Genomic DNA, 10,002 nt, shown 5'->3' with positions numbered 1-10,002 from the left:
GTGTGAGTGTATAAATGTGTATGTATGATGTTTTGTGTGTGTGTGCGTGTGTGTGTGTGGTGTGTGTGTGTGATAATGTATGTATGTATGTTGTATGCTTTATGTATGAATATATATATATATATATATGTATATATATGTATATATATATATATATTATATATATATATATATATATATGTATATATAATATTATATATATAATATATATATATATATATATATATATATATATATATATATTATATAATATATATATATTACAATCTTTATGTGCATGTGCGTGTATATATATATATATATATATATATATATATAATATAATATATATATATATATATATAATATATGCATATATATACATATATTTACACACGCGCGCACACATACACATTTACATACACGGACATATACATATATACATATGTACTAACATACTTCGCTACATATCGAAACCTACACACGCTCAGACATACACAAAAAAGAACCAGCAACTAAAAAAGCTAAAAACATATGATCACATTATGTGTAGTATTTTCTTGACTTTTTGATCTATTATCATCTTGACACCTTCTATAACCCTTCTCCCTCTTTCACTAGATTTTGTTGTTAATGGGCTGTTGTCGCTGCTAGATAGAATCTACTATCGCTATTGTTTGCTACTTAAATATTAATGTATTAAAATTATATTATTATCAACAATTAAGCGTTGTGCATAAATTAAATGTGTTAGGGCGTCACTCTATGGGACGCGAACCGATGGTAAATGTATTTGAGCAATAATCGATTTCTTTTTCTTCGCTTTTGTTTTGTCTCATCAAGTATACATTTGTAATTTTTAAAATTCTACATATTAGCTTCCCAACAACATGGTTCCAAACTACATGGGATCCTAATCGACCAAAAACCTTGTGAGTGGCTTTGGTATACGACAACTGGAAATTGCACGTCGTATAATATATATATATATTTTATTTACTTGTTTCAGTCATTTGACTGCGGCCATGCTGGAACACTGCCTTTCGTTGGGCAAATCGACCCCAGGACTTATTCTTTGTAAGCATAATACTTATTCTATCGGTCGCTTTTGCCGAACCGCTAAGTTATGGGGACGTAAACACACCAGCATCGGTTGTCAAGCGATGTTGGGGGAGACAAACACAGACACACAAACACACACACACACACACAACACACACACACACACACACACACACACACACACACACACATATATATATATATACGAGACATACAAATACGACGGATTTCTTTCAGTTTCCGTCTACCAAATCCACTCACGAAGCTTTGGTCGGCCTGAGTCTATAGTAGAAGACACTTGCCCAAGGGTTCAGTGGGACTGAACCCGGAACCATGTGGCTGGAAAGCAAACTACTTACCACATAGCCACGCCTACGTCTCTATATATATACAATTGAATAAAGTTACAAAAGGGTCTGGTTTTCATGTTTTTTATTATTGAATTTTAAAAGATTTTTTACAATGTTGAAGTGTGTTAAATATTAAAATATATTTAGTAATGTTCATAAGGTTCAATTAGAGCTTTCATACGCTCGTAGTAATCATCAGATTTCAAAATGTATTAACTGACAGTACTTGAGTGTTTGACAATTGTAGTAAAATGACTGTCTTCCTTTTTATACCTTTTAGAAGGCTCCGAATGCAGTTTTGACCAATCAGTATGTAGCTTAAACGTCACGGTTTGCCAGGTACACCGATATTACTGGAATAGATCCCGCCTTTATTTTGACCAATTAGCTTGCAGTTTACATGTAATGTTTTTTATGAGAGAGCAAAATTAGTTGGTCTCAATCGTTTTTTTTTATTTCAGTTGGTGGGAGTCTTCTGTAATTTGCTTATATTCATATGTTAAAGATATTTTTTAATCCGCATCATCAACTGGTTGTTATATTATTGTTGTTATTCCCGCACAGAACAGGTTTGAACATTTTAATAAAACGTTTTTTCTTTTATCTTTCTTCCAACCTCACTTATGTCATGTAGTTTGTGGAAAGGAAAAATTAGAAACATTTTCTGACCGTCTGTTTGTTCTATGGAATATGGAATTTGGAGAACATTGGTGTTCCGGGTTTGTTGTCTGTGAACTCGTGAGCGTTCCGATAATACATTCCTTGTCTCGCCAATATATAGTCCCCCGAAATTAGGGCATTTAATGCAGTAGATCAAATTTCTGCTTTTGTGAAAATCTGCCCATTTTTTGTTCTAATGGATCTACCAGTATGCATCTATTGACACGTTCCACATCTGTTATCATTGGATACTGTGAATGTTTTATCCTGTTTGTTCGTGTTGAATTTTGCATTTGTTAATTCTTTTTTTAGCTTATGTGGTTGCTTGTGTTTAAGATAAGTGCTTGATTAGTTAAGTTTTTTAATTTTTAACTTTTTTTCGTGACTGGCAAACTTGTTTTGATGATGTTAAAACTGTTTTGGTGATGCGGATTGTGTGTTTCTAGAAATGGTATTGTGTTCCGTTGACGGGTTCGTCTTTCTCGTGTTGCCCTAAGTTGTTCTATAGGTATCTGTTTTGCTCGTTGTATGCTATTTTCTATAAGTAGGAGTGGGTATTTTTGCATGAGCAGAAATACTTTGAGTTCTCTAAGTCGTATGTTCCTAGTATTTGGATCATCTACTATGAACGGAGATAAAAACAATAATATAACAACCAGTTAATGATGTGGATTAAAAAATGTTTAACATATGAATATAAACAAATTACGGAAAACTTTTATTAATATTTAGCAGAACCAAGCGGCGAGCAGGCAGATTTGTTAGCACGCTGGACAAAATGCTTAGCGGTGTTTCATCCGTCTCTACGTTCTGAGTTCAAATTCCACCGACGTCGACTTGACCTTTCATCCAGTTGTTCATCGGGGTCGATATAATCGACTAGCCCCTTTCCCCAAATAAATTTCAGGGTGTATCCGTATAGTAGAAATATCTAAGGTCACCACAGAATTCTAGCTATTAGTTCACTGCTTCTCTGACAGCAACAGTGGCAGGAGAGTGTCTATAACTAGATGCAGATAATATTTACGTATTCGGAAAATTAAGCAGTTTCGTAGGATTACAATTATGACAGACCCATTACTTCTTTGAATACATTCTGAGATCTGAGAATGTCTTCAATGTTTATTGCAGAATAGCTTGTTGCTCGGTAATTGTCAAAGTTTCAATTATAAACTTCATTCTCATGCAACTTCAGCGAAAATGAGTTTTACGTATCAGTTACTTTTAATTCTATATAAAGAAGATTCCCATTTTAAAATAAGTGTCTGCATCTCAAAAAAAGGATCTTGATTCTGCGAATAATTTCCCTGTTCAAAGAAATGTTTTGGTCTTCGATTTGTTTAAGTTGTCAGACTACGGCTTTGTTGTGAAAACGTCTTGGAAGGTTTTAGTAAAAGAAATCGATCTCAGTATTTATTTTTGGGACTCATTGACCAAACCGCTAGATTACAAGGATTATAAGTAAACTAATATTGGTTGTCAAGCGGTGGAGACAGCAACACAAAGACACACACACATATCGGCGTTAGTCTTCTACATAGTTTCCTTCTCCCAAATTCTCTCACATTACATTAGTCAACGTGGAGCAATAGTAAACACTTACTGAGGGGCAGTGCTGTGGGACTGAACCCGAAACCACGTGGCTGAAAGCAAGCTTCTTAACCACACAACTATGCATGTACCTATATATTTTCATTTATAATGAAAATTTAATTCCCTTTTCGAATTTTATGTTTATTTCTTAAGGTTTTGTATTTTCTTTGAAAGTGAGACTTCTGACTTATGATTGTTTCTATATTTGAGTGGATGTATTGAAATAGTGAGTTTACGTATCTGTTGTATCAAGCCGTTATTTTTCAAGTTACTGAGTTTTATAAAACTCCTTAACATTTAGTCAGACATTTGCTTCTGCACTTCTGAGACAATAATCTGAGCTGTTGCTGTTGTTATTGCTTCGCCAAAGATGAGCCCTGAATAAACAGATATATATATATATATACATATATATATAAACATTCCAGCTATGAATCCACGTTTTGTCATGTATGATATATCTAAGACTACCTTATCAAATATTTCTACCCGTTTTTAAGCTGCTTACTGAATCTGAATGTACGTTCTTGGTCTGAATTGTGAATTTTGCCAGAATTAATTGAAACTCGTGTCAAACATCAGCTTAATTGTATAATAGGGAAAATTATGTGGAAGGTACGCACTCGTGATTTGGAATGCATTTGCCAGGAGTTCGGTATATAACCATAGAGTTAGTTTGACTTACACACTCAATAGAACAGATATCAATTTCTATAGCAAGCCATGGTGAATAGAAATCTATTATTTCACAAAATTGTATGAATCAGTATCGATATATTAGAATCAGCATATTTTCTTTCTATTCTATTTTTCATTTCAAAGCTTATGGGTTTTTACCCAGTACTAAACTGACACGGAGCCCTGTATTATTTTCTATTCAATGTTCAGTCTAAAAATTTGCGAAATACATATGATTTAATAAACAATACTATTTTTGTATTATAAATATATAGACTGAAAAAAAAAAAGAAGAATGGCGAGGCCGATGCTTAGTCACATGATCGAGTGCTTACTCATTGTTGTTATTGTCATATTTGTCGTCATAGAATACATGGCAGTAGTGAAAGATATCTCGTTGGTGGTGGAAGCTTACGCGGAGGAAGTTCACGAGGCATGTACCATTGAATACTAGCGTTACTATTCAGCCGGAATTAGAATAAGAACTTCGATTCAATATAGTTAAGCAAAGATGAGTGAGTTCTCTGAGTTGAGACAAAGAAATGGAATGGATTTTCAGGCTCATTAGAGTATTTACACTCAACAAAATACTCATGTATTAAGTAGTGTTCGTTTTCTGAAGTACATACTGTTTAAAACTGTTTCGGTGTAAATATTTACACTTAGGTGTATTAAAATACCCTTATACCTTTATATAATATATTAGAAGAAAGCGATAAAAAAGCTAAATGCCAAGAAAACAAGAAAAAAGAAAAGAAAATGAACAACACTAGCAGTAACAAAATCAACAACAATAACAGTAACAGCAGCAGCAATAACAACAATAGCAACAATAACAGTTTTGAACTGCGTGACTTTATGCGAGCTTAACTCGACAAATTCGAGAAAACGGTTGAAGTTTGTATATTTAAATGATATACGCTACACGCAAACATTAACGTATACACATAGGTTTTCTCAGTCAGAACTAACCTAAGGTCAGGTCATATTCTACGATTAGGTTAACCTCGACAGCCGTCTCGAGTGTAGTATTGATCCATGTAGTCCATTAGTCCATAGTTTTATACAAATGAATCACTTAAAGAAAATAAACGCCAGTGCTCGTAGCAGTTCACACAATTCATTGTTAGATCATAAACACTTCATAGTTTTCGACACTGACTAAATCTTGCTTCGATCAAATGATTTCTTGACGTATAAAGTATTTGGGTTCCGACAGGATAGAGAATCGAAGTATTTCCACTGAAGCATTAAACTCGAACTTGTAGTTATCTACACTCTCGAACTGGAGTATTGAGGCAGATTGAAATTCCTGGCTCATTATCAGTAAATCTAATGTATGCGCTTACGAAGAGCTATATAGAATCGAAATAAGAAGACTAATAAAGGCTTTAGCACATCTCTATTACTAGTTACAGCTGTTTCGTTACCCCTCCGTCTTTAATGTCACTGCATGCAAATGATTTCATTTGAAGAGTTGTATAATATTTGTGGCTGATTCTATTAGAGTAGTACTTCATCAAACATACATCTAAAGGTGCACTCTTACACATAAAGTAGAAAGAAAAAAATCTATCGACTATGTACTTACGAGTTGCAAGAATTTGGGAAAATCATTAATGAGTATAAATAAGAAAGATAGTGATGCTGAAGTTTTGTGCTGTAAACTTAGTAATGGTTCGAAAACTTCAAATATTTTTTGCTATCAAAGGGAGTTCTCTTCATATTACAAAAGAAACGTTTGGCTCGTGTGCCTGTTTTCTTAGCACTAAAGTTCTTCCTCACACTGTTGGTATCAGCAGGATGTTGCGAACATAGTTTTTCAAAGCTCAAACTTATAAAACTTTATGCATGCTCGATAATGTTGCAAAAGAAAACAGTTGACTTCGAAGCGATATCAACTGAACATGATCCAAGTAAAAGCACTTAATCTAATTGAATTGGTGACAAAATTTGCAAAGGAGAAAACACGCAAATGAGAATTTTATTAACCTAAACACGAAACTTTTATGAGACTTGAATTTTAACAACACCATTAACAAGATTAGTGCTTCCGACATGCAGATAACCAGATAAAGTAGAGGCCTTTCTCTTCTTATGTTACTATGTTCAAACTGTTTTTAAAGCAAGACGGTTTTGTTACAGAAAGTACTCTTAAAGCTTATATGCCCTTGGGTGCAAAATAAGAACCTTTCATGCCGCGTTGCTCATGGTGAACGGTGCAGTCCACCGGATACCCTTCACCTGAAACTAATTTTACGCCAAAGTATTTTCTTTTGTATCACAGAAAGATAATCAAAGATTGATGTATTAGTATTTATTCTAGAAAATTTAGTTTGAAATTCGTGGTTTCCAGTTCTGTAGAGTTTTTTCTTCTATAAAACATTTATTTTTTAAAATCGACGACGGCAGTTTTGTTTGAAAGGTGGAGCTGCAAGTAAATACTCACTCATAGGGACTAAAATAGTCTCGTAACAGCTTTCTATCTCAGGGAATAAATCAGCAACGTCAACAACAACTGACTCCGGGAAGACGGTTAGCTGGCAGAATCGTTAGCGCGTCGGATAAAATGCTTAGCGACATTTCTTCTGGCTTTACGTTCTTAGTTCAAATTCCACTGTGGTCGACTTTGCTTCTCATCTTTACGGAATCGATAAAATAAGTACCCGTTAAGCACTGGGGTGAATGTAATCGATTACTTACTCTCAACCTGAATCTCAGGCTTTATACCTGTTGTAGAAAGAAAAACAAAACAAAAATAAAAATAAAAATAGAAACAATTGATAGACATAGATGAATATTTATACATAAACAAGAAATGTTCATATGCGTGCACGCATGTGTATATGCATGTGGTCATTGTGTGTGTGTGTGTGTATATATATATATATATATATATATATATAAACACACACACACACACAGACACATACATATATATATATATATACACATGAACACAACGGACGAAAACCCGCCCAGATATTCTGCAGGGTCAAATAACACATACAATAAGCTAAATATTTTATCAAACGACTAATTAAACTAATGATGTAATACTTTTTTTGTTTTGAATTTGTAATTTGATAGATTGATATATGAATAGCAAAGAATGAAAACAATAGACTTCAACAAGTTGCTATAATTCTTGTTTCAGAAGCACTTGTTTCCCCAACGTCAGTCTTATTGTTAGAAAAATAAGTACTTGAAATTTATTAGGGGCGTTTGGTGGCATAATCGGTACAACATCGGATGAAATATTTTGTGGTATTCGGTTACATGTCTTATATTGTGAGTTAAAATCTCGTTGGGTTTGACGTCGCTTTTCATAAGGTCGATTCACTCGATTACACCACACCCCTGAAGTTTGTGGCCTTGTGCCAGCGTTAAGAAAATCTTTATTCTGAAATTTAGCGCTTGTATGATCATGAGCTTTTGTTTCCCATTGTTCAGCTGTACCTAAACACTGTGTATCTCATAGTCATAACTTCACTTAACCAGATAAAGTAGTCACCTTAACATTCCGCAAAAGAATAATGTGCAGATTTTGCACTGGCTGTAAACAAGTCAAGACACTCAGGTTAATCGGTACGTAATACGAATTGAAAGTTTAGTCATACATATGTTTGATAATTGTATTATAATAATAAGAAAAAATACAAAAGGTATTGAGATCGACCTGAGCGAACGATGAAGAAACGAGTACGTTTATCCATAACAATATGTTTTAGATGCTCTGGCCTAAAGGACTTTTACAAAACTTGGTTAGCTATATCATGAACGTGTAGGGAGGACTAAGTGCAAATATAAAAATAGATCTACCAGTGACTATAAAGGAAATTATGTCATTGTGATATGACAAACTTACACGCGCGCGAGCTTATATGCTCGAAAGCGCACTTACATTCACATACACATGCGCGCGCGCTGACTTACAGCGCTTATAATGTTCTGCTTGACTATAGGTATGTATGCATACACACACACACGTACACACACACATACACAAACCTATTTGGAAATGGATACGTCGCGTTCAATTAAATAATAATAATAAATAATATATATACACGCATATATAACAATAAAAGACAGAAGATGGAATATGCGAGAATATATTATTAATCACAACAATTGTTTCGACGCATCCAGCATCGACTCCTCATGTGGGACACACAAAAAACTGGTACAGGAGCATCCGGCGGTGCAGACGTATCTCGTCGGGTGATATATATATATATATATATATATATATATATATATGTGCATATATGGGTACAGGATATCATCAACGGTACAAACAACATGAATTACATAAACAAACGAGTTAAATACGTAAACGAGAGAAAAAAATGAAAAAATGACGACACAGAGAAAGGACCCTTCATCAGTTGTCGGCCGTCTATCTACGCCTCATTTCGAGCATTCATACATTTACATATATAAATGCACATGTATATATACATGTGCATATATACATACATGCACACATAATACATACATATATATATATACATAGATACATGTATACACACAAACACACACACATATATATATATATATATATATATATATATATATATTATATATATATATATATATATACACGCACACACATATAAATACATACAAATATGATTACATATGTGTTGATATATATCTGTGCGTACATGTGTGTATGCGTGCGTCTGTGTGTGTGTGAGTGTGTGAGTGTGTGAGTGTGTGTATAAGCTTGTGTATTAGAATGGTTTTAATTTAGGCGCAAGGCCTGAGAATTGGGGGAAGGGTTAATCGATGATATCGACGTCAGTACCTAGACGTTACTTTATTTTATCGATCCAGAGGGGCGAAAGGCAGGGTTGAATCGACGTCATTTGAGTTCAGAACCTAATAATTCGTAACTAAATAACACATACATTTTGCCCGACACGTACCACAAATTAAATAAGGAGTCAATGCTTAATGCAGTGGCGTGTAAAATATTTTTTTTATTAAGTATGCGACAAGTGTAAGAGTGGCTTTCGTTATTGAATAGAACTTTTCAGTCGGCTGAAGAGAAAAGGAACGTGTATATATGCGGGCATATATACATACATACATACATACATACATACATACATACATACATACATACATACATACAAACATACATACATGCATGTAATCATAAATACACACACATGTGTGTGTGCGTGTGTGTGCGTGTGTGTATGTGTGTGTGTGTGTTCATACATATATAGGGATATTATCAACTACTGTGGAGAAAGGTGAGTAGTTAGGATTAGAGAATGGGTAGAGTAAAATCAGGTTGGTGGAGTGAGTATTAGAGAAAGGCGGTTACATAACAATTTTGAATGAAGCGACATGTAATAATAATTAGTATAGTACTGGATTGTAAAAGGAGATAACTTTTTGCATCTAAAATATGCAGCTTTTCACAAATAAACGATTGTGAAAATAGAAGGCGAATAAAGTTTATTTAGTTTATCTTTAAGAAAAAAAATTGGTATAATAAGGACGCATTAGGATTAATTTAAAAGAAATATATTCCTAAGAGAAGAAATTGGAATTAAAATAAGATATTAAAAGATACGAGGACGTTATATATATATATATATATATATATATATATATGCACACACACACACATATATATATATATACACACACACTCTCACAC

This window comes from Octopus sinensis, linkage group LG2 (assembly GCF_006345805.1).
Source record: "Octopus sinensis linkage group LG2, ASM634580v1, whole genome shotgun sequence".
Classification (NCBI taxonomy): Eukaryota; Metazoa; Mollusca; class Cephalopoda; order Octopoda; family Octopodidae; genus Octopus; species Octopus sinensis.
This window is presented reverse-complemented; position numbering follows the sequence as displayed.